Source organism: Triturus cristatus, chromosome 2_1 (assembly GCF_964204655.1).
Source record: "Triturus cristatus chromosome 2_1, aTriCri1.1, whole genome shotgun sequence".
Lineage (NCBI taxonomy): Eukaryota > Metazoa > Chordata > Amphibia > Caudata > Salamandridae > Triturus > Triturus cristatus.
The window spans coordinates 1,050,774,573-1,050,801,110 of NC_140581.1; positions in this window are offsets into that span (position 1 = coordinate 1,050,774,573).

Below are 26,538 nucleotides of genomic sequence, written 5' to 3' on the forward strand. Positions count from 1 at the left end.
ATGTAAGGAGTCGTGTAAAATATTACAACACCAAGAGGAAACCGACTCCACTCTTCGAGAGAGTAGAGCATTAATTAATTTATACATGCAAATATATATATATCTGAACGCTGTAACGTGTGTACAGGGTCATTAATTCGAAAACGACGAATTAATTCAACAGCCAGCTCTGCCTTCTGTTCCAGGCGGCGCTTTTCAAGGTCACCTTTGCCGCGTTTGCCTGTCACGGAAGGAACTCCATTGTGCCGAGGAGACCTTGCGTAAAATGATACATGTGCAGTGTGTGTACCGTGTGGGTCTGGCCTCAGAGCTCAGGTCCTAGGAGTCCCCGTTTGACATTTTCATTGCGACGATATTAACCCGGATGGTGGTAGGGGAGATGAGGATATCTGTGCTGTGGCGTCAGCGTTCTTCAGTGTTATTTCCTCACCATTTTATGAGATATCGAATGATATTCAGACGCAATTCATTTTGGCAGCTAAACTGAGCTCAATAAACACATTTGAGTGTAGTGATGATTCTCAAAGTGGTTAATATTGCACGGCTTCCAGAGCTTAAAATGTGTGTGTGTTTAAAATAAATAAATAATTACATGATGAAACAAAGCAAGTGAATAGGCAGAGGAAGTGAAAGAGTATCAGAATGTCGTTGTTGGAAAATGTGAGGATATGTATTAAATCTGTTACCCGAAGCACATTTCTCGACGGGGCACCTGTCATGAGAGGGGTGACCACTGCTGCCAATCAAGGGCTGGAAACCCCAGCAGTGAATGAGTGATGCTGTGCACCCCCAGGAAAAACGAGAGTATCTCGGGCAGGCAATGCCATAACAAGAAAAAAGACATTGTGAAAATATAATTGATGTGCGAAATGGAATTCATGTGTTAGTTCCTGACTGTTGAAATATTCAGGGCCTCATTTATGAGGGCCCTAGCGCCGCCGGGACGTCACTTTTTGTGATGTTCCGAGGCGCAAGAGCCTGCTCCATATTTGCTAGGCACTTTTTTTGGCTTAATGCTGACTTGTAAATATCGTTCCCTGTAATGCAGTTTTCTGCGTTAATGGGGCATGCAATGGGTGTTGCTGGGGCCGTTTCCATGTCCTTTTTGACACTGCCCCAGATTTAGGAGAACTCGTAAATCTGAGGCAGCTAAAAAACTTACGCCTTCCTTTCTCCTCGTTTTTCTATCTGTGCTGCACATATAGAAAGTGGAAAAAGCCTCTTGTGATTGTTTATGTGCAGGAAGGGAAACCTTCCTGCACAAAAATAATCATCCCCGCAATGCAGGCACCCTTTCAAGATGGTGCAAAGGTGCCTGCCTTGGCGCACGGCAGCCCATTGTGCGCCAGTGCAGAGGAAAAGGACAGTAATGCACCGTATCTGATAGATACGGCGCATTACTGTCCTTTTCTTTTGCTGTAGGGCAGCACAGCAGGAAGGCCTGCAACACTGTCCCACGGCAAAACTTCATAAATGAGGCCCACCATTTTAGTAAAAGAAAATGTAGATTTTCCCTAACCTTGATGGTCAGAAAATCTGGATTTTATTAAAGACACAGAGGCTATTATTATTGCAATCTTCTTTATTCAACTACCGCACAGCCACTTTAAAAAACTTAGAACACTTCCAAGAAAACAATTCCAACCTAATAAAAGACCTGAACATCTGATCTCTTCCTTCTTTTTTAAACTTTTCAAACATTAATCTTTCGTAGCTATGCTCCAAAACAGCAAGAAGAAAAAATTAGAAACAAACAAGTTCAAGTCAAAATACCCTTTCATGGACGGTTTCATCTCCAACAGCACATCTTTGCAATATAGAAATAATCCAAGCTCATTTTCCTCTTCATTTATTGTTGAATGCATCCTACAAAATAATTTAAAAGATGTAAATGCGGGTTGGGTTCAGGTTGGGAATATTATTAGCCTCAGTGTCTTTAATAAAATCCAGATTTTCTGACCATCAAGGTTGGGCATAATCTACATTTTATGTCAAGACCGGGGGCTAACATTATTGCCAAGTTTAAAGCTTTTATTTAACGAACAACAAGCTGCCTTCTCAAAAGGCTTGAAGTAAAATCTGTGAAAGATGACACCATTTTACCAATCTACAAATCTCAAAATGTCTTGTAAGGCACCACCTTGCATATAGGCTGGAGAAGCAGATGCCCCTCTTATAGATTGTGCTCCAAACATACTCACATCCGCTCCAGAATTCCTCATCACCTCTTTCACCCATCATGCCGATATTGAAGATGACACACCCTTATGAGGTTTCCTGAAAGCGATCAATAACTGTTTTACATTCACCGTTCTCAAATGTAATGTTCTCCTTTCACATTCCTTCACACAACGGACCACACATAAATTCACATAATCATCGAACTAAAGATAGAATATAGTCTGTGAATTGGTCTGTGAATTGGTCTTGGTTCTTGGTTCTTTTATTTAAATAGAAACACACACTCTCAGGAGAAAAGATTCTGGATGATATTTCCAATGTTCTTACATCAGAAACTCTTCTAAAAGAGTCTAAACATAGCAAAATTGTTAACTTGTATGACAATGACTTTAGACTTAATAAGTCATTCGCACCCAGATTGTCTCAGTACCTCAGTACTTTTTGACACAACTCATATATAAATCTGTGGTTTTAAAATTCTTATACTTCTCATAAGTCTCTTGACCAACAAATCTTGTCCTACAGAAGTACCTTTTAATAGAATATGACCAGCAGCAATTGCCGATCAATAAACATTGATAGCTCTATAAGCTAAACCTCTTCCAAACATTTCTGACATATAATTTGCAATCTCTACAATATCCACTGAAACGGGATCAAACTTCCTTTTCATACACCAGCAAACCCATTTTTGCCATGCCAATTTATTCATCTTACGAGTTTCCGGGGCCCATGATTCCTTGATAAGATTAGATGCTCCCTGTGAAAGTCCTGGCACCTCCCAGATTCTCCTGAAATTCTCCAAGCCATCATTCTTCATCATTCAACTGACTCTCTAGCACCAAGTTGTGCATTTCTTCTGCTGGGCCTATCAAGATCTCTGGGAATACTGACAACAGGATCGGGTAGTCCACCAACATTTCGAACAACATAGGGTACCACACTTGCGACTTTCAAAGAAGTGTCACCACAACCACTGTCCCGATCCATTTGCGACCCATCATAGCTACCGTGTTATCATTGAAAATGGTGGGAAGGCATATGTCATCAGACCCTTCCAATCCTGCCTGAAAGCATCTATTCCCACAGACTCAAGGTCTGGACCCCAACTGTAAAATGTCTCCAACAGGGTATTCAACCTGTCCACAAACAGATCCACCTGAAAAGGACCCCAAAGATCCATCAACTTCAAGAAAACAAATTCCTCTGTCCAGAGACCAATTGCTCAAATCCCTGCGATTCTTTGAAGACCAATCTGCCTCCACATTGCTCAGACCAGGAATTTGTTCCGCCTGCACTAGGATGTTCTGTCTCAAACATTAGTCCCAGAACACCTTGGCCAAATGTGCCAAATCCTTTGAGTTTGGACCCCCTAACATGTTCACATATCTTACAGCCGATACATTGTCCAGTCTCAAAGAATCAAACACCTCTCAGCGCTCTTTGTAAAACCTTTTATTGCAAAAGATCCTGACAGAAGTTCCAAACAATTTATGCGCAGATTCCTCTCTCTCTGTGTCCACAAACCTCCTGTAGAAGTTGAACCGCAGCTTGCTCCTCCACCTGACAAGCTTGTATCCGATTCTATGACCAGGTTCGGCAGTGACCCAAAATAGCTCTCACATTCCACGCTTCTATATTTTTTAACTACCAGTCCAATTCTTCCTTGGCCTCCTCCGTAAGGACCACTTCCTCTGAATATCTCAAGCCTTGCCTCGGATGTTTGTTCTTCAAATGTTGGAGAGCATGATAATTAAAAGGTCTTGGAAAAATGGCTTGAATTGTAGAAGATAACAAGCCTATCACTGTTGCTATCATTCTCAGACATATTTTTCCCATAAGCAAAATATTTCTTAATTCCTTCTTTATACGCTTTAATTTCTCCTTTGGGAGTCTCTATTGTCTCTGTACTGTGTCTATCATGAATCCTAGGAACTGAGTCACCTGGTTTGGGATTTTACATGATTTCTGTCAGTTTACCACAAACCCAAGGTCCTCTAGTAAGGTTATTGCCATAAGAGTATGATCCATTAGAAGGATGCCATCTAGATAAATAATCAGATGCACACCTTGTTTCGTCAAGAAGGCTGCTACCGGTCGCAGAACCTTGGTGAAAGACCAAGGGTCCAAGGAAAGACTGAAAGGCAGACAAACAAACTTCCACATTCTTCCATCCCACCTGAACAGAAGGTATCTTTGATGATGTTCCCAAACAGGAATTCAGATACACATCCTTTAAATCTAACTTCGTTAGCCAAAACCCTGATTCCACGACATCCCTTATTAGATGTAAACCATCCATTTTTCAATGAGGATATTCTACCCAGCCGTTCAAACTCTTCAAGTTTATTACTGTTCTCGTACCTTTGTCTTTTTTCTGTACCTGAAAAATATTGCTCACAACCTTTTCACAACAGGCCTCGCCTCTATAATGGCACCTTTTTGCTTTCAGATCCTGTACTTCCTTGTTCACCAATTTTGCTAATTCTTCATTTAATCTTATTATTTCTGGAATATGATCCTGAATCGGTTCTCCCACAAAATCTATGCAATATCCCTTTACTCTATCCAACACCCAAGGATCCCTTGTTACCCATAACCAGTTGTTGAAAAACTGAGCAAGTCTGCCACCCAGTTTTATAGGGGTAACAAAGAGGTCTAGACTTACCAGATCCACGTGTAGGACATTCTCCTCGTGATCCTCTTCCTTTATATTCTTGTTTTTGAGTATAATACCCTCCTTATTCATATGAAAATTGATATCGGTATGGTTTAAACCCCCTTGAAAACGAGATCCTAGTAGTGCCTTGGCCTCAGCCGGAGAACCGACCCCTCCTTTGCCCGCTGCACCAAAAACACGTCTGTCTGAAAGCCCCCACATATTTAGACATCTCCTTAATGAAATCATCACCAAATAGAAGACCTTCAGCCACTTGCCTTTCCTCATTATTGGCTAACTGTACCAACTCATGGTATATTTTTAGGAGGATGCTTTTTCTTTTTTCCACTGAAATGGCCGTATTAGCATTGCCTAAGGGACAAACTGCACGCTGAATCCATTGTTTCATTTCCTCTACATTGAGGGAGGATGTTCCCAGAAAAGCCTCCACAACCATGTCAAATATTTTTGTTAATGGGCCTGATAGGTCCAGTAACCTATCCTGACACATATGTAGACCTTTATCATGACCCATCCTGGGGTCACTTCCTCCCTCGCCAATGAATGCTATAATCTTAGCCTCCAAATCTGGAGCACTAAACCATGCACTGGATTGCGAAATAACATGACAGATCACTTTGATCATTCTGATATGTTGAACTCCATTACCCAGAACGCCCCTGGTAATGTGTCGCAAATATTTGAACTAGCGCTCCTACCCATGTAGCTGCATAATGCTAATGCTTTGAACAAAAGAGTATGCAGAACATTAAAAAAAACAAAGTTCAACTGTCCATAAATAATTACACAGATACATTGTGTTTAACATAGATTACTGCAAGTTAATCTCATTGCATTATGAGTTCAATGTCATGATGAAAACGATTGTGCATGCCAGGGAAACATAGCTCCTGCGTTGTCGATGTTAATGACACTGTATAATATCCCATTCCTTAAACATGTTCAACTCTCCACCTCACCCATGGGTGCAATCTTGCCAGGTTAGGACGGAAAGTTCATTAAATGGCAAAAAAATGGTGGTGAGATGCACACCTCTGTACTAAAATTATTACTTGTATTCCTTGTCATGTACTCTCCAATTTAAACCTAGTAGGCATGCTCGCTTGCTCCATGATCCGTCCACTTGCGCTGCAACCTAGTAGGAACACGAGGGCACCACATTGCGATCCCCATCAAGCTGCACAGCCAATCTCCAACGAATCCAATGAATTAAATTCATAATAAACTTTTCAATTATTCCTCAATTATATCCAATGTTATTCATCCTTTTCCTCCCTTTGCTTTCAATTCATTTTACTCATTTTCGTTTTTGTTCATTGCTGTTCATAAAGACACAGGAAAATGACTGTTTCCACATGCCACGCTTTATTTAAAATCACCCAATGCATTTCGGGAAAATTCCTTCTTCAGGGGTATCTCTGTACTCAAATTATTACTTGTATTCCTTGTCATGTACTCTACAATTTAAACCTAGTAGGTGTGCTCTCTTGCTCCGCGCACCACATTGTGATCCCCATCAATTATTCATCCTTATGAACAGCAATGAACAAAAAAAAAATGAGTAAAATTAATTGAAAGCAAAGGGAGAAAAAGGATGAATAACATTGGATAAAATTGAGGAATAATTGAAAAGTATAATAAAGCTTTCCTTACCCATAGAAACTTACCTTCAAAATATTTTTGTCCTCGATATTCTACTATATTTTATCCATACAATATTTTTAACTCGATATTCTGTTCAAACACCAAACCACCTCACTGCACACAGCACTGTCTCAGTCCATAGTCCCCTCCAGTGTTACTTTGTCTGCAGGCTGTTGCTGGTACCCTTTTCCCTGGCTTCCCTTGGGTACATCCTCAGACAAAAGTAAGAGGGCGGTATAGTGGTCACATAATTGTTAATAAGGAGAGGCACACATGCAAACACTAACATGGATCACTGAAAATGTTTTCTCTGACTAGGTGTCAAAAATGTGAAATGATGCATCATTTACAAGACTGAAGCAGAAGGGAGGAGGGAAGGAGTAATCACAATTATACAGGGTTAAATCTAAATCATTCTCTTTCCATGCAGTACCTTTCCATGTCAGGTACTGATGTCTCTGAAAATGTTGTGTTAAGCTTTATTTTCCATACTATGCTCTCTCTCACAGGACCACGGGGCACACGAACAACCATTTCATTTTGCTACACACAAATTGCGATTTTTAGCGACTCGCAAAATGAAATGTACTAATGTGTCTCCTAATGTGTCTCAGACACATTAGCAATTCCCAATGGGGTCATAAATAACCTGCCTCGTCAATATTCATGAGGTAGGTCACAATTTGCAACCCATTGGGAATAGACAATAACACAGGGATGGTGACCTGCTAGGGACAGCAGACCACCATGACTGTGTTTACTTTTAAATAAAGCAACTTTTTTTTTTAAAATGTAGCTCATTATCCTTAAAGGAGAACAAGATTCATTTCAAAAAGTAAAATGAAATGTTTCTGTTTCATTTTTGAAGAGTAGGCAGTGGTCCGTGGGACCACTGCCTGCTCTTAAAAAACGTTTTCACTCCCAGTCACAAAGGGGAAGGGGTCCCATGGGGACCTCTGTTCGTTTGTGACTGGCTTACCACCTACTTGAAGTAGGCAGTAAACTGCGATTGTTTTGCGACTGCATTCTGGTTGCAAAATAATTGTACATGGCCTTGCAACTCGCTATTAGGAAGGGATGCCCTTGGCACACCCCTTCTTAAAAGCGACTCGCAAACCCTATTTTGCAAGTCGGTAATAGGTTACTGACTCCCAAAATAGGGTTGGTACATTGCACAAGCCATTTTAGCGGTCGCAAATGGGCCGAATCTCCGTTTGCGACCGCTAAAAAAGGTCGTACATGTGCCCACATCTTTCTTTTACCCTCCCACCTTCAGCACCAGGAAGCTTTGCTGAACATCATTCTAGGACATAAACAAGGTCTGGATTGGAGACTAACTGGTTTTAAAATTCACACTTCGCTATTGCCCAAGACACACCATAATCAGTCACAATCAGCATTCTAGAAACACTCCAATCATTCACACCCAGCTTATGGTAAATAGGCCTTCATCAGTGTTTCAGTATGTGGTACTGGTGGTATTGCTTATTTCTTGGAACATGGCATACATGAGTGATACTTCAGATCTGTTACTGCTGAGTTTCTTTCAGAGTATGAAAGTCTGGTGGTCCCTGCAGAGTGAAGGCACTAGTGGACTGAGTACCCATTATGCATATTGTGTGTCAAAGGGGTAACAGATTGACCTTCCTACTAAATATTAATGAGGTAGGTCACTACTTGTGAACCCCTGATATTGGCACACACAGGGATGCTTGAAAGGGAGGAACAGTAGATAACCACCCCGGTGTTTGCATTCCCAAATGGGAATCTATTTTTTTAAGCAGTCAGTGCTCCTTAAAAGAACCAATGCTGCTTTGAAAAAAAGATTCCCATTTGAGAATACATCAAGAGAAGCAGGTAGTGCTCACATTGACCACTGCCTGTCCCACCGATGCCACCAGACAAGATTCACAAAGGGTAGGATGTCCCAGGGACACCTTCCACTTTGCAAATCAGTCACCACCACCTCAAATTGTGTTGGTACCTAACTAACAGTTGCATGCTCCCTACTAATTGCATTTCGGAATGGATCTCAAAACTCTTTTTGTGAGTTGCAAAGCTTTCCCAACTCTCAAAATGTATTCAGTAACCATAAAATGCCAATTTGAAGTCACAAACCCTTACATTTTGTGAATGGCAATTTTTGAGATCACAAAATGACTTTGTACATTTGATTCTTTGTTTTTTAGTTGGGACAATAAATGTGCTTGATCTTATGTCCATGAACTGACTATCCATGGCCTCCCACTGTCTCTCCCTGTCCTAATCTTTGGGTCCATGCAGTAGGACCCTGTTTCTTCTGGTTCAGGTGTCAGTGACCTTTGTGCAAGTTTCAGCACCTGTGTTAGTGATTGTGTGTCCTTGTATGCCAATGTTGCAGTGTCTATTTCTAAATGTCAATGTCGGTTCCCCAAACCAGGGAAGGATCTTCAACACTGCACATCCTACTGTCCCATATCTCTTTTAAATGTGGACACAAAGATATTTTCAGGGATATTAGTGGACAGACTGGGTATATGCCAGGGCTGATCGAACCTGACCAGTTCGGCTTTATACCGGGCCACACTTGTGGGGACAACACCAAAAGGCTTTTTCACCTAATGGCTAAGACCAGGTGTGCCCAAAAACCGACCTTGTTTTTATCGATAGACGCTGAAAAGGCCTTTGATCGCGTCCATTGGCCATTCTTACAAACAGTGCTGGAAACGGTGGGCTTCTGTCCTAGATTCCGGCGGAAGGACTGGTTAAGGTAAACAACACGCAGTCCCCATCCTTTTCTATCTCTAGGGAGACCCGCCAGGGCTGTCCGCTCTCACCATTCCTGGTTGCACACTACATGGTGCCGTTGGCAGAACGCATCCGACACCATCCACAGATAGAGGGAGTCTGGATGGGAGGCCAATCTCATAAGATAGCCCTATACGCTGACGATGTGTTGCTGGCTACTACAAATCCATGTCACTCACTGCCTCCCTCCTTGAGGCACTCGCAGAATTTGGTGTAGTCTCAGGCATTAAAGTAAATACTACCCAGACCCAAGCACTTAATATCATGATCCCGCATGATGAGCAACTATAGTTGGTGTCGGAGTTTCCTTTACAGTGGGCGTAACGGGGAATTCAATATTTGGGCATTCAAATTTTCCCTTCCATAGAAGATTCGGCAACACATAACTACTCAGACCTTTTAAAGACAGTGAGGTCCCTCATTCAATCATGGCATGGTGATCCCATTTCCTGGTTGGGTCGCATAGCACCAGTTAAAATTACCCTACTGCCAAAAATTGTCTACGTTATGCAGGTGATGCCGCTGGTGCCACCTGCTCCCATTTAAAAAAAAACTATAGGCTGCTCTTGAGGCCTTTATATGGGCTGGTAAGCGGAGCCAGATGGCGAGGGAGCGGTCTTCCAGGCCAATAGCCAAGGGTGGACTGGATATACCGAACCGAACCTGGCAAAGTATTACCAGGCTGCACAATTACGCTACATGGTCGAATGGCAGCACTCAATGAGCGAGAAACATTGGTGTTTTCTAGACTAAGTAGTGGCGGGAGTCCATATCTGGAAAATCCCATGGCTCCAGCGCAAACACCGCCCGCCGGGTGTCTATATCTCGCCGGTGGTTAGAGCCACCATGGGTGTTTGGGACAAAGTGTAAACAGCTCTCTACACAGATTTCCCTACTCACCTCGATCCTAGGGAACTCAGACTTTCCGCAGGCCACACAAGAGAAAGCCTTCACACACTGGCAGGAGGCAAATTGCAAATGAATTGGAGATCTATTTGATGTGAGATGTCTGTTGGATTTTAAAGCGATCCAACAAGACTTTGGGCTCCCAGATTCAGAATATTGGCACTATTTGGCAATCTGACACTGGTTGACACTTCCTGATATTAGGCCACATGCGAGCAGGCGACTTACATCGTTTGAACGTTGGCTTTTATCTAGAAGGGACGACTCCTGTATTTTATCTGACATATACTCCTTTCTAAATACTCAGAGTACCCCCTTGCAAATGGCAGCTAGGAAAAGGTGGGAGCTGGAGTGCGAGCGCCGTTTCACCGAAAAGAAAGAACAGATATCCTACACCATCCGCGCTCCTCAGCTACCAGCGCCTCCGGCAAGGAGACACTGTTAAAATTAGCACACTACTGGTACTATACCCCAGCTCGTCTGGCCCAATGGCAAAAAGGACGAGAAGACACATGTTGGAGGCATTGCGCCCAATCAGGCACGCTCACTCACCTGTTATGGCACTGCCCCAAGTTACATAGGTATTGGAGGGAGGTGCTGGCTGATATTGATCAGATGTTTGATACTGAAATACCCCGTTTTCCTAGCTATGGCCTGTTAGGACTACCCAGTACACAAACATATCCACTGCATTCTAATAAGGGTAAGGCTATCACTTTAGCGTTATGTGCGGCAAAGAAAGTCCTGCTTTCAAAATGGGGCACCGATGTTGTCCCAACGCATGCAGATTGGCTCCACAAGGTGTGGGACTTATTGGGGATGGAATAATTGTCAACAGTTGTCAGCCACACCTTACCCAAGTTCGAGAAAAGATGGGGAGCATGTATAAAGCATCTTTCAGGAGTGTACAAGGAGCTCACATGTCCAATAAACTTGCGTATATTGCAGATTACGCCCACCACCCCAATGGCAGATTTAGGGAAAGAGACAGAGTGATGATTTCTATTAATGTGATTCGAGCATGCATTGTTTTCCTTTATTCATTGTTCATTGACAATGTCTGATTATGTTCTGCCTACCCCCCTCCAGCCCCCTTTTGACTTCTGCTACCTCGCCGGCCAATGGATGCAGGCAAAGGGTGTTGTAAATTTAATTAAAAAACGTTACAATCCTAAACGTCAATGTCAGTCACAATCTTCGTCTGTTAGTGTCCCCATATTAGTGTGCAAATGTCCATATCGTTGTTGGTTTCCCCATATCCACACATGTCGCATTTCCAACATCCCTATTTCAAGGTTTGTGTCATTGTCCCAGTGTTGCCACACACCACCAGTGCCCCCAGGTAAGTTAAACTGGCATGATATCGCTGTTTCATATAGACTTCTCTGTGTTGATTGGTCAGTGTATCTATATCAGTGCTCTTTTGCCAGTGTCCCACTGTCAGTATTCCTGCATTAGTGTCTCCCCATCTGCATTCAAGTGCAAGTGTTTGTGTCCCCAATAGCAGCAGTCCTGCGTCAGTGTCAGCAAACCAATGTCAGTGACTCCATGCTGGTGCTCTGGTATTACATCATGTCCTAGTGTTAGTGCCAGTATCCATCTGTTTCAGCACCATTGTGTCAGTATCCCAATGTTTGTGCCTCTGCGTCAGAGTCTCATTGTTAGAGTTGGATGACTTGTGGCCCAGATCATTGTCGCCAAGTCAACATTATTTATTATGTGTCTGTGCCACTGTGGTTGTTTTCATCTGTCAGTGGTCTAGGAATTATTATCATTGTCTCTAGTTCCCATTTACATATGTCCCATTGCCAGTGCCCCTGTGCCATCTCAATGCCAATGTCCCTGTGTTATTTTTAGTGTGTCTGTATTCTTTTGCCCCGTTGTCAGTGTCTGTTTACACAGGCTGTGTCGCTCTGGTAGTGTTGAGGTGGCCAATGTCCATGTTAGTGTCCCTGTATCAGTATCAATGTTAGTATCCCTATATGATTGTTTCCATGTCAGAACCCTTGTGACAGTATCCTAGTGTCAGTGACCCATGTTAGTAACTACCAATCAATCAATCAATCAATCAGTCACCCTGGGGATCTCCAGGTGCTGAGTGGTTGTGCGAGCCCTGGCTGGAGAGCTGATGGTCAAAAAGTTATGTCTAGAGCTGCTTCCTGATGTCCTTCAGAAGGGTAGGTGCGCAGGTGGAGGGGAAGGTCGTTCCAGGACTTTGCGGCGAGATAGGAGAAGAAGTCACCTCCGCAGTGGCTGCGACAGATGCGGGGATGTGGGCCAAGGCGAGGATGGAGCATTGGAGCTCTCTGGTCAGTAAGTCAGTGGAACTACTGAAAATTACCCCATTGTGGTGTTCAACAGTCAGTTGCATTGTGTTCTGGTCTCTTTGTCGTGCCATTATACTGGTGATGTATTCATGCGTCTGTATCCTAGTGTTAGTATCCCATTTCCCCTATGTTAGTTACCAAGTGTCACTGCCCCAGGCCATTGCCCCAGTATCAGAACTTGTGTCCTCTGGCAGCATTCTTCTTTCAAAGTCCAACATCAATATCCCCATGTCTGTCAGTGTTGGTGCTCATATGTCAATGTCCCAATATATCTGTGTCCCAGCAATAGTGTCTGAGGGCAGTGCCATTGTTCCAATACTGTTGTATGATTGCTGATGCTGCTGTGTGCATTTTCATGACGTCAGTGCTGCTGCTTATGTGTCAGTGCACTACTATCAATGTTTGTGACCCATATGACCTTCAGCCTCCCAGTCAGTATTTACCTTATTACACTAGTGTCATGTCCTCTTGGTCACTGTCCCCCTTTCAGTGTCTCTATGTTGTGCCACTGTTCTGGTATTGTGTCTCAGGGTTATTATCATAATGTTAGTGTCCTTGTGCCCTAGTGTCCCTCTGTCAGTGTCTCATTGAAACGACCCCATGCCAATGGGCCAGCATTAGTGTTCGCGCCCCATGTTGGCATTCCAATGTCTGCCACTGTTACCATGTCATTAATGCGCCTCATGTTTCAGTTTTGTCTTTGAGTGCCCTGCTGTCAGTGTTGATTTCTGTGTGGCAGTATCCTAGTGACATGCCTATTTGTCAGTGCCTTGTGTTAGCCTCCCCTTGTTAGTGTTCTAATATCAGTTCTCCTTTTCACAGTACTCACGTCAATGTCCCCTTGTCATTGTTGGTGCTTCTGAAGGCAGTGTGCGAGTCACAGTGGTGGTGCGCCTCTGTTGATGCCCCTGTGTCACTGTTGATCCCCCTGTGCCACTTTCCTAGTGTCAGTTGGATGCCCCTGATTCAATATACTTGCCTTAGTTTTATTGGTTCCATAAAAACCATCCATATCACTCTAAGTGCACATCGAATCTCTAAGGGGATGGAAGAGCAATGATGGCTCATAGTAAAGATGGATGAAAATTCTGATGATCTGAATAAACAAAAAGAGGCGATGAAGGTTTTGAAAAGATAACTTGGAAAAACTTGTGAGGTAATGTTTCTGTTAGAGAGAGTGATTCACTTAAAAAATGGAGTTGACAAGTTATGTTATGTTAGTGGAACTTTTTTAGCGCTCAGCTACCCTAGGGTGTTCCGGCGCTTGTTGTAGTTCTCCCAACACCCAAAAAGAAAGAGAATCAGAAAAGCCATGTTTTAAGCGCTTTCCTAAAGGATAAAAGAACCTTAGAATTTCTCAGATTAAAAGGAAGCTCATTCCAGGCTCTGGCTGCCCCTGCGACAAAACTTCTGCCGCCCCATCTGGCTTTCCTTATGATGGGGAGAACAATCAGTTTTGCTCCTAAGGAGCGCAAAGATCTTGCCGGTACATACCAGCGAAATTGTTGTCTCAGATGTAGAGAACCTGTATTCTGAAGAGCGCGAAAGACTAAACAAAGGGATTTGAAAAGAATTAGCTTTTTTACAGGCAGCCAGTGCAGTTTTCTTATTGAGCCGGAAATCGGGGTATACCTCGATGTTCCCGTAAGCAGCCTGGCTGCTGAATTCTGGAGCATTTGGAGTTTACGTAAGTTGCCCTCCTGCATGTTCAAATAGAGACCATTATAGTAGTCAAGACGTGACATAATCAAGGCTGTTACCACTGTAAATTTGCAATCTAATGGCAACAGCGGAAGCACCTTCCTCAGACTCCTAAGTATGTAAGAGGTGGTGGAGACTACGGCATTCACTTGAGCTTGCATCGAAAGGCATTCATCTAGCACTACACCCAAATTTTTGACTTTTCTTGAAGGAACTGGAAGAGTACCCATAGTCTCAGGCCACCAACTAGGAGTCCAGAGATTGATATTATTGCCGAATAGCATCACCTCTGTCTTACTTGCATTAACCTTTAAGCAATTCTGTGACATCCAATCTCCCACTGCTCCCATGCAGTCATGTAGCCTCTCCCCTGACGCCCTCTCCTGGCCTGTTTGCATAGAAATTACTATTTGAGTGTCGTCAGCATAAGATGTTAGACAGAAGCTGAACGACTCAATCAAAGGGGACAGAGGACATACGTAGACATTAAAGAGCGTGGGGCTAAGGGAAGAACCCTGTGGTACCCCACAGGGAAGAGAGAAGGAATTGGAGACAAAGTCACCCAAAGCCACTGACTGTCTTCTATCGGAAAGGAAGGACTTTATGAGAGACCAAGCTTTATTCTGTATTCCGCACGCCGACAACCGGTCCATAAACACTCCATGATGGATCGTGTCAAAGGCCGCAGAGAGGTCGAGTAGAATCAGCACTGCCATACCACCCTGGTCCAGCCCTCTCCTAATCTCATCCGTAGATTTGAGAAGGGCGGTCTCAGTGCTGTGCCCTTCTCTAAAACCAAATTGGGTGGGATCCAAAGCATTGGTGTCACGCAGAAAGGCACTCAGCTTATTATTCATATACTTTTCCACCAGTTTCGCCGGCAAAGGAAGACGTGAAATAGCGCGGAAACTGTTTGGATCATTAGTATCCAGGTTAGGTTTCTTCAACAATGGAAGCACCGAGGCTACCTTCCATCGATTAGGAAACTGCCCATGAGAAAACATAGCATTGAAGAGAGCCGTCAATGTCAAAGCTATGGGTTCAGATGCCAACTTTGCTATTGCCACTGGGCAAGGATCATGAGGCGACCCAGATTTAGCAGTTAGCAAAAGATTAAGGGTATCTAGATACGCTATTGGTGCAAAAATATCCAGAGTGGAATTTAAATCCGGACAGGCCTTCGGGCCTGAGTTAGTGTCCGCCGGCTCTTTAAAAGTATTAAAAATTATTGCCACTTTAGTCTGAAAAAAAATAGCGATTTCCTCACAGAAATCCCTAGTGGGAGTAAAGTGGACAGGCAGTGGGTGCGCTAGCCTAGTGACTATTTTATAGAGTTCCTTTGTTGAATTGCTTGCGAGTTTAATCTGTTTTGTAAAAAACTCTCGCTTAGTTTCCATCAGCAAATGTTTATAACACAAAATACTTTGTTTATAGATCTCTTTTGCCGATGGAAGATAGCCCTTCCTCCAAGCCCGTTCCAGTTGTTTACATTTTAGTTCATGGGATTTTAATTCTGGCGAATACCAAGGAGCCGTAGGTTGTAGCCTTTTAGGGATGATTACTTTTTTAGGTGCTAGAGTGAGGCACGCATCTTCAATCCATGCTGTATATACAGAGGCGGCTTCTTCAACCTCTGTAGGGAGGGGTCTCTGTGTGGAGAGTAGTAGATCCATAAGATCATTCCCTCCAACTTTGTTCCAAGTTCTGATTTCCTTAGACTTACCCACCAAAAGGTCTCTGCCCTGATCTTTCAGGCCAGTTGCCTCGAACCTAATGGCAAAGTGATCAGACCAGGCAAGAGGAAAAACATCGATGACCGAAAGATGTGTGGAATTTGAAAAAATCCCGTCCAAAGTATGCCCTGCCTGGTGAGTGGGAACCCGTACCAATTGCTTTAGCTGTAGACCACCCATGAGGTCAAGCAATTTTTCTATGTCTTTATCACCATCCATTTCTAAATGGAAATTAAAATCACCCAATATGGTGAGTGAATCCAGGGTCAGACCCTCCTCAATGACAACTCCCACCTCTGCTAGAAATGGGTTCCTAGGATCCGGAGGTCTGTAAATTAGAAAACCCCTAAACATGTGACAATGATGGAGCGTAAAAGCAAAGGACACGGCTTCAAAAAACGAATTGACAATTATGTCAAAAGTCGCTTTAATAGAGCTATCGTAGATCACAGCCAGACCTCCACCTTTCTTAAAAGGTCTATTTGCAGTATAGCAAGAGAAACCAGGGGGTGTAGCTTTCACAAGGTCTGGCCCCGAAGCTTCGTCCATCCAAGTTTCCGTAATAAAAGCTACTTTAATGTTATTGTCCTCTATCAGTGTTGCACACTCAACACTGTGTTTAACCAATGAGCGTGCATTCACCAATAGACATTGAGAAGCAGCCGTTGTCCTGCCTTTGTTTATATTTAATCCATTCTCGCGAGGTTCTCTTAGCGTACTGCTGAAACCTAGCTCTGGCAAGATTGTAAAACATGCCGGGCATGACAATGGTGTGGAACCCAGCCCAGAACCGGGTGTAACACAAACACATTCAGGCAGCCTTGTAACCTTATTTATTGCACGTAGTTGCCCACTAGAATAACTGACAAAAGGTAGTTCACCTGAAAGTGAATGACCAGGGGTTTTGGCGCATGGCGCGGTAGGAACGCGGACAGGCGCAGAAGGGCATGCAATAGGCGCGCCTTTGGCGCGCCAGCGGCGCACCCGCTGCGCGCGTCTGCTGCGCGTCCGTGCCACGCTTCTTAAAATACCCATGTGCCCCAGGAAGCTGAACCGCCGACCACCCCTCCTCCTAAGATGGCGGCCCCCGTCTCTGCTGTCCCTGCCGATCCAAGCCCACTAAGCAACAGGTAGGCTGTGCAAATGTGCAGAATGGCAATAATGCACAACGATATTTAAAACAGATACTGTGTCCCCCTAAAACAAATTAGCAGCAAAAGAGCGATTAAAACTTTAGAAAAGCTGATAAAAAAGATATCCCACCGTGATGCGCAGCTAGCGATTCTCCCGGATCAAGCCTCAGGAGAATACAGCCATGCATTTCTCTAACACTTATGCTACAATGACTAGGTAGAGCATGACTTAACCCAATGACAGTTGCTATGTAAGGGTCATATAAATTAACCCAAAACGTCTAATACATTACTTATATTTCTGAGAGACAGTGAGAGGTGCCTGAACTGTGCTGAGAAAATGAAAAGTGTATATATGATTATAGCTAGTTTCATGATTTACTAATGATTATTCTGATGGTCCAAAATGAAACTGAGTATTTGGAACAAACTTAAGTGGGTGTCTATTATTTTTGAAAGGTATACAGTGTGCTGCTCCCTTTTGTACCGCTTTGTTCGCCATAAGTTGGCAGGGTATGCTCAGACGTGAGTCTCTTGCTCACTTTGCCACTGGATTCAAGCAAGCCTGGCTGAAGACGGCTGAAATGCCAGAAGCCGGTCCTAGGAAGCTTGTTTCCGGTCCAGGGAAGACATGGCTTGGCAGTTCGGGCTGGACTGTTCCCATGAGGCACAGGGTCAGACTGATTTGCATATGGCCATGTCTGAACTGGGGTGGCAGAGTGGGCTAAAGAACGGTGATGGATCAAACCCAGATCTGTTGACTGGGTGTGAGTGTTTGATTGGTTCTGATGCTCCGTCCATCACCACCCCCTTTTGTACCGCTCTCCGGTGTACAGCAAAGGTATCAGTTACCTTAGTGAGGTGAAGAAAGGAGATAAGAAAAGAGGCTTCAGTGTCAGAAGAAGCATCTCATCATGACAATCCTAACATCTCATATTGTGCCAAGGCATCTACAGGTGATTGAGTCCTAATTGACAACTGAGTACTTGGCATATACATGCAGATTAGAGTGTCTGTTAATGCAAGTGATGACGAACCCTGGCATATGAAACAGACTTCCTGAAGCCAGAATTCCCACACATGACATTAACTGCTGAAGATGTGCTGCTATTGAGCTTTTTCCAACAGAAAACAAAGGTATTTGGTATAACAGCATGGAGCAAGCGAAGTCCAACCTCTGGGCCTGGGCTACCCTACACACCAGTGCTTAATTTGAGCAAGTGGTTGCTGGTGGGGGGCACCTGCACTTCTGGGGACTGGCACTTATTTTTCTTGTAACAAATATTTACTGAGTGCAAGAGAGGGAAAACACACAGATTGGAAAGACGGAGGAATACAAAGATGGCAAAACTGTAACTGTCACAAACAGAAAGCCGAAACATGCAAGTATGAGAAAAAGAGTGCAGGGGCTGTCTGATAGAAAATTAAAGACTACCAGTATTGGTATCCGGTGCGCCAATACTTAAACCGGTGCGCCAATACTTAATTTCATCAGCCGCTGGCTTCTGAGCAGAGCTTTGGCCACCAGCTCTCTTTCTTATAGAAATGAAGCACTGCAGTATACACCTGTCTTGGTAGGTACGGATCTGGGGAAGCCAGCTTTTCCACCACCACGGTTAGAGCAGTAACTGGTATCCCATTCATTGTGGTCTGGTAGAAGTGGCGTGACCCTCAGGGATCACAAGTTTAACCTCTTAGTCTATCTCCCAACTAAGGCGAGTCTAGGGCATGTTAAATCCTCTGCTTCTGGGGACTACCTCCCACTAAGGCCACTTTGTTCACACCTGTAGAGTTCCCACCAGTAGATGGTCTCTTGGTACAGAGTTCCCTTGCTTGTGTCCTAACTGGGAACAATCAAAGCACCTAGGCTTGAAAAAGGGTGCCCTGAGCCTCCACCCATCTGAACCCCCAGCCCCCAATCTCGCAAGGGGCATGGAAAACCTTCTCCCCACACTGGTTATCAGCCTTTTATGAACTGTGTCTGTTTTACCTCCCCCTAGCTTTGCTGGGGCGGAGGGCTGAATCATCCTTCTGGGGTGATTCCCAGGTACAAAATCTCTAGCTCAGCTCCAAAAATCGAGGAGTTATTTTACAAAATTCTTGCATAACAAAGTAGTAAAAGCAGCTAAATCATCATGATCTGATCATAAGTAACAATCTGTTAACAAATCAGAAGTTAGAACATAATTATTTAATACAGAAGCACTTTCCCATTTTAAAAAAGCATCCAACATCTTCCATGCAACTTCCATCCAGAGATGTTCAAACAAAATATGAAACACTTCTACAATATTACTTCAAACAAATTATTAGACTCCATTTACACTGTGGAACTACAGCGGAAGGGCCTTGAAATTACAACATATCCTGATATGCTGCACTAGAAAGCTCATTCTAAGCTTTGTATTCATAACAGTTGGAAAAATCCATTAAATCAGTTGTCTTTCCTGTGCAAAACTAATGAGGAGAGACGATGCACAGAAGAACCATATGGGAGTGGGTGAATACAGGAGTGAATAACAAACACAGCTTCCATTTTATCCAAGATGATGTTTTCATATAAATGTGGCACAACTAGATTACAACATTAAACTCACTTGTATACTTTAGGGGTGGGTAGAATGTTTCATTGTGACCACGGAAATATGGGAATTTGGCAACTCCGTGTTACTCTTCTAACGCGGAGTACTGGCTAAATTCCTCCAATCTCCACGTGGCAGAATTTTTGCCCACAAGGCTCCAGAAATGCGAGCGAGATTTGGCATCCCTTAGTGCCATTTTCTAACATAGGCGGTCGCAAGTGGGTGCGGGAGGTCACAAGCAGTCGTGGTCAAAGGGTAGATTTGCTGCCGCACAAGTAGACTTTCTACTCTAGCAACAGTAGAATCAACTCGGATGGTCGTCCGCTCTTGCTCACCGCATGGTGCCAATCGCACTGATTTTTTAGTGCTGCTGGCTCTACTGGCTCTAAATTGCAGTGCGAGCAGTGGGACGTGCATATTTTCCACCCACTGTCGGAACTACATGGAATCTCACTCAGTTTTTATGTCACTCCATGGAATTCCGCTGAGTGAAACTCCACGAGTTCTGCCCGCCCCTAGTATGCATCTTATTAAACTTGTTTCAACTGGAATCATATTAGCTTGTTATTTGCATTTTATATCCAAAACAAAAAAAATATATTACTCACTATTATCTATTGCACAAAATATAGATTTAAAAAAATACTTCCACAGTTCCCCGTCTGATTATGTTATAATCACCAGAACCCATTCATAACTTTACTAATCAAAAAATCATTCAGTATGCTTCATTTATCTGTTTCTTTCTGCAATTTTCCTCTGCCATCTTCAGCTCGCTGTAGACAGATTCCTAATATTCTCGATCTCGTGCTTCTCAGATCTTTTCCTCTTTGAACCTTTATTACCTTTATTTTCACATTTCCTGAACATACCATCAGAAAATATTAGCAAAAGAAACAGGACAATTGTACATACCATAATAGTTATTACAGGTGTTAGAATTAGTCTTAGAGTGTTCCCACCCAAGTTATACAACCATTCACAAACTTTACTAAACTCCTTATCTAACTTACTAAACCAGGAACCTACAGCTTCCCATAAGCTTTGCTTTTTGAAAGATTGAAGTACTTTCATGATTTTATGCTAGTAATATATGAATTATTAACCCTACTATCGGGCACATATGTAAAACACCTCTTTCCCTTGATCATATTGCAAACTCTGCCTTCCTTCGCCAGGATAATATCTAATGATAGGTGATTCTACTTTTCCATTTCCCTAAAAGGAATCATTTGTGTATTTACCTGTTTTAGTGCTCCAGCTGTGTCTACAGTAGGCTTGTCTACTAAAGTAGACAGATGTTTAATTCTCACATCAAAACTAATGACCCGAGCGAGTGCTCAGGAAACAGTGTGCACTACTGGGGCCCTAGATAGGGTCAACCAATGAATACAAATGTGCACATAAATATACAAATCTTCTGAAAAATGTACCTCTGAACTAGTGTTTTTTTTGAGAATTATGTTGTTGAAATTGTTCTAAGAAGATGTTATTGAAGATTTGTATATTTATGTGCAAATTTTGATTCATTGGTTGACCCTATCTAGGGCCCCAGTAGAGCACACTGTTTCCTGAGCACTCGCTCAGGTCATTAGTTTTGATTATACAGGGGGCGAGGGTGGATCGCCTCTACAGAGTGCACACTAAACTTATTCGTTGTTTTACATTGTTTAATGTTTTTGATTGAGCCAGGAGTGCAAAACAACAATTTGTACCCATTTCTCTAATTCTCACATCATTCATTGCCACACCTATAGAAGGTATCACAGTACTTAATATTTCTAAAACTTCCTTTCCCAAACTTCTTTTCACACTTTTTAGGCCAATTTCATCAACTACTTCATTCACTTGGTAAAGGAAGATAACAAGATCCAACCCAACTAGGCAGCAAATTGAAATAAGCCGTCTTTCCACAAACATAATAAACTTCTTTCAAGATTGGCTCTCCTCCCAACAAATAATTCCCACTCACCTATAACTTCTTTCACACACTGTTACCCACTCACCAGGTTCTGACTGCGGAGACGATGCTGGACCTCCAATCCCAGCCTGGGGCAGTTGAATGAAACAAATAACTAAAACATTAATTCACCCACTGCCCCCAGCAGAAGGGGGTTGGGATAAAACACGAAAAAGATAGACTTGCATCACTAGGTCTGCTCTGCTGTCTTGTGACACTGCACCAAAGGGTCTATACTCCCTGACCTTTTTGAGTTAATGTGGGTGCAGTGCAAGGCTTCATCACAAATTATGCTTGAGAGCAGATACAATTCAAAAGTAAATTGGGCGTTTCTGCCAGTCAACAGAATACCTTAACAAGCAATGTTCTGTTCAGTCAGTCAAGAAAGCTTTATTCGATTTTCAGAGTAAAATCATAAAAGCATACATTTAAGAAAATACAGTACATATTTAATACAGGTAAAAACAGATAAAAACATTAAAATGATCAAAGACATAGTGCATTTTAGGATGGTTGCATTGAGTTCCGAAATTTGATGGCCAATTTTAGAAAGCTAGTTACTGCAGAGATAATACGTTCATTTTCTAATTGTAATAGCCTAGTCATGGCTAGTCTGCAAGTGCGGATACCCCAAGCCTTTAAGATTGGTTTCAGAAAAGCTCCCCTGGGCAACTGGTAAAATTTGCAAAATAAAATACAATGAATATTTGATTGAGCAGAAGTGTCATCACAGGGACATAGTAAAATTTTGTTAGACCAAATATTACAGGCAGGAAAAGTAATCATGCGAAAAAAGTTACCAAATCTGAGACGGGTCAATAGCATTCGTGCATAGCAATTTGGCTGGATTAAGAGGTACCTTTGAAGGCCTTCATGCGTGGTTATTTTTTGGAAATCAGTGACTGTTGTTTTAGTTTTTTCCAGATTCCATCTTTTAATTGTTAGATGGTTGAGAGCCAACTCTCTTAACGTTTTTCTGGGCACCATTTCCAAACTTGATGGCCTCGCGAAAAACTCAGAGTGACCAAGATCAGTCAGCATGTTTTTTACATAGGTAAGCCATTTAATGTTGGTTAATCCATCGAGACTAAGGCAATCTGTGATTAGGTCTCTGTTTAATGAGGTCTCAGGCGTGACCCAGATTTTATGCCAAAGTAGTATAGGCGCAATTTTGATAACATCTGAGATATACGGCATACCCAACTCAATATGTATAAAATAAGTTGCTGTTGTTTTGGGAACACCTAATAAATGTTCTGTTCAAACTTAATTGTATAGAATGTGCGCTCAAAAGTCCTTCCAAGTTTGTGATCTGAAACTGGTCAAGAATCATTGACGTGGAGATATCTAGTTCTGATGCAAATAAAGTTTAGAGTGCCTACGATAAAAGGTGTCCGGAGCAAAAGGACTTTTCAGAAACTTAGAAACCAATAATTTCCAATTCCCCAGAACGGGTTTTGACCTACAAATAACTAATTCTTGACTTCATCTAAAAAATTACCTCTGGATTATTTGTCACTAACCTGAGAACTGAGTACTTAGCCATGTCTTTAATTCTTCAACTGGAATCCGGGGTAAGACTGTAGCTTTGATGCAAGAAGCAGAAGAAGAGGTGGAATCGTAGCACTGGAAGCAATGACACTGAAAACGTCAATGGAGCTCTAGCCGTGAAAGCACTGGAACTTCGACAGAGCTCAAGACGCGAAGACATTGGAATGTCTATAGAGTCAGGATCATGGAGTCAACAAGAAGGCTTGGAAGACTAGAGCGCTGGAGGGTTACGGGCAACTCAGAAGGTGAGTGCAAGGAAGATGCATGCACAGGACTGGAACGAGGCCAAGCACCGACTCATGTTCAGAAGGGGTATATATTCCCAATGGAAGAGAATGTTCCAGAAGGGCTGGTAGCTTACATGGAAGACTGAGAAGTTCAAAAGGAAACCTGGGAGAAAGCATGTGTTAAAATAATGGATGTGACCTTAGCTAATGGCAGGAGCAAGTAACGGTTGGAATCAATTAGCCATGGCAGATGGAACCAAAAAGCATTAGCCATTGGAGTCAATAGGCAGCTGGAACAAATAAGCATAAATGGTTACAGAAATACACACATCCATCAATTCACCCTACTTATATTTAAACTCTTAATTGTTCAGGAACACACTGCAAGTCAGATCTCCTGAGTAAGGGGAAACTCCATCACCAGAAACTGCTGGTGGAGTGCCAGAAAAATCCACTATTTTCTTGAGACAGGCTGTAGAAACTAAGAGAACCTTTTAGGGACCCTATAAAAAAAGAAGGTGCTCTTTAACACGCAACCATCCTCTGCTACAAATATCTAGAACGCCTCCAAATTCAAACAACCCTAAATATACCTCAGACAGTTCTCTTCGAGGTTGATTTTGCATGAAGAGGAACCCACCCCAACATCAGTTTAACAGAGTAGCAAAAACAACTAAGTAAGACCACCCAATAATTGAGTTCTAGACCATGAAAAAGTTAAATAATTTCATTACAGAAATCTCAGAATCAAGCGATACAGAATAAATGCCATGAAGGCTCATATGCAAAGAGTTGTCAAGTCTGAAATCATTGTCAAGTCCCAAATGAGCTACAAAATCAGAAAGCAAACGGACAGCATCTCTAGCAGCATCAAGGAAAGATCTAAAAGTGTTGGACTCACCCCCCAAATCTAGTTATTCTTTTACACAATTCTTACAAAATAAACTAGTAAAAGCAGCTAAATCATCATGGTCCAAACATAAGCAACAATCTTTTAGTCTTTCAGAAGTTGGAATGTCATAACTTAATACATAAGCCCTATTCTATTTTAAGAAAGCATCCGGCATCTTCCATGCTACTGCCATCCAGAGACGTTTGAACAAAATATAAAACATTTCTAAAATATTACTTCAGACAAATGAATAGACTCCGTTCACACAATGGAACTACAGCAGATGGGCCTTGGAAATTGCATTATATCAGGAACAATAGAAAGTTCATTCTAAGCTTTGTTTTCATACCAGTAGGAAAATCCCATTACCCCAGTTGTCTTTGCTCTGCGAAGTTCATGAGGAAAGAAGATGTGCAGGAGAACCAGCTGGGAATGGGTGAATCTTTTTAAAGATGGGAAGGCGTGCATTCCCTGTTATCCGGGGCTGACAATTAGAACCAACAAGCTTTACATGTTGCAAGTCACAAATGCATTCAATTGGCCTAGTTTTACAAAAAGAAGAAGGTATACTAAACAACAACATAAATTGTTTTCTTTGTGCAATGATTTCTTTCCACAGAATGAAGATGAAAGCAGTGACAAAGTCATTGGGTGCAAGCTGTTATTAAGAGGGTGAACATGTCCTGGGGGCATCCTCCTGTTAACCTTTTTAGGTGGGTAAGACGTTCAGGTCAATTTTAGGGCAACCATTTCTTTGGATGGATTAGTTCCATGTGACATACCAGGCATTCGGTAATGCATTAATTGTGTTTGTCCCAAGAAACGGGTCCAAAAAGTATATGTCCTCGGAATACCAGCATACCTTCACTAGAGTATTTCCTATTTCCCTAGTTGAAGCACTGCAGAGACCAGCAGCAATGCGTCTTAAGGAGCCCAGCAAGAGAAGCAACCTCCACAGTTTAACATGACATACTAACCCTATTGTGAAGGTTACTTACAACCACCTTCTATGCCTTCCCAAGAATGAAGAGTCGGTCAGGCACTAGAGAATACAAACATGCATTTATTAGCAATACTCTGCAGAGAAGTCCAATCTGAACTGCACCCTAAGACGCCTGCCGAGGAACTGACTCCCCAGCAGCCCACAACACTTAATAATTATTCCCAGAACCTCCAACCACGCCCACAATGGAAAACTACCACCTAGGGCCGAACATGAACAAAGGAGACACAGAGGGATGAACTACCACCTGCTAGATGGGTACACATTATCACAAACCCAAGGTTGACGTGCTGGGTCTCAGCATCTTCTAACGTGGGAGGAGAGTTACACACAGAGATAGGTATGCAAGAGCAGAACAGCCTATTCATTAGCAAGTCAGAAGGCAACCTTGAATACAAGGGAAAATAATGGCTAAATATCATGTTCAGCTGAGGCAAGCAAAATGAATAATGGGACCTAGTTCAAACACAACCTAATGGGATCACAAAAAACAAAATGGAGTCATTCTCGCTTACTGGAGCTGATGTACTACAAGGATAACTCAGTGGGTTGCATAACGTAAATACACATAAGATGGCATTTAGCCGCACACTGCTAACCTACTATGGCACGAAGTATGTATATCATAAGAATGGGGTTCATTTAAAAGTAACAGACCCTCCTTTTAGCAGTGGTGGCTAAATGCTTTATTGTGGCTATCCAGTAGTGTCTTTAAAATTCTAATCAGGAGGAAAAATCTCTATTCACATGATCAATATGTCAATACCCAGAAATGTTCAAATGCTCGCTATTAAGCAGGGAAACCATAAGAGACATGTTGACCTAAAAAGTGTCTACATCAATGCTCATCAACACTGCAATCTCTTTCTGTAGCATGATCTTAGCATTTGTATCGTATGGATATCCTTTTCTTAGGAGTCAGTGTACTTACTCAGTAGACACAACTAGCTGGGAGACAGTGCATAAAAGGGCCTATTTCTCGTATAACATATTTTTACATTGTAGCTGATAGAATGTATGATGCTGAGACTAGGCAACAAGCATGAGGGAAAAAAGAAAAGAGAAGCAACATCTTTCAGACCATTCCCTAATAGGCAAAACAGAAATGTAAAAGTAAACATCATAAAGTAAGATCCAAGGCAAATTTGTTATCAAACAAGCTATAAGTCAGCGGGGCTGCAAAGAGGTGTTCTTCTTCAAATAATGCAACGACCAAAGGAATACATGGTAA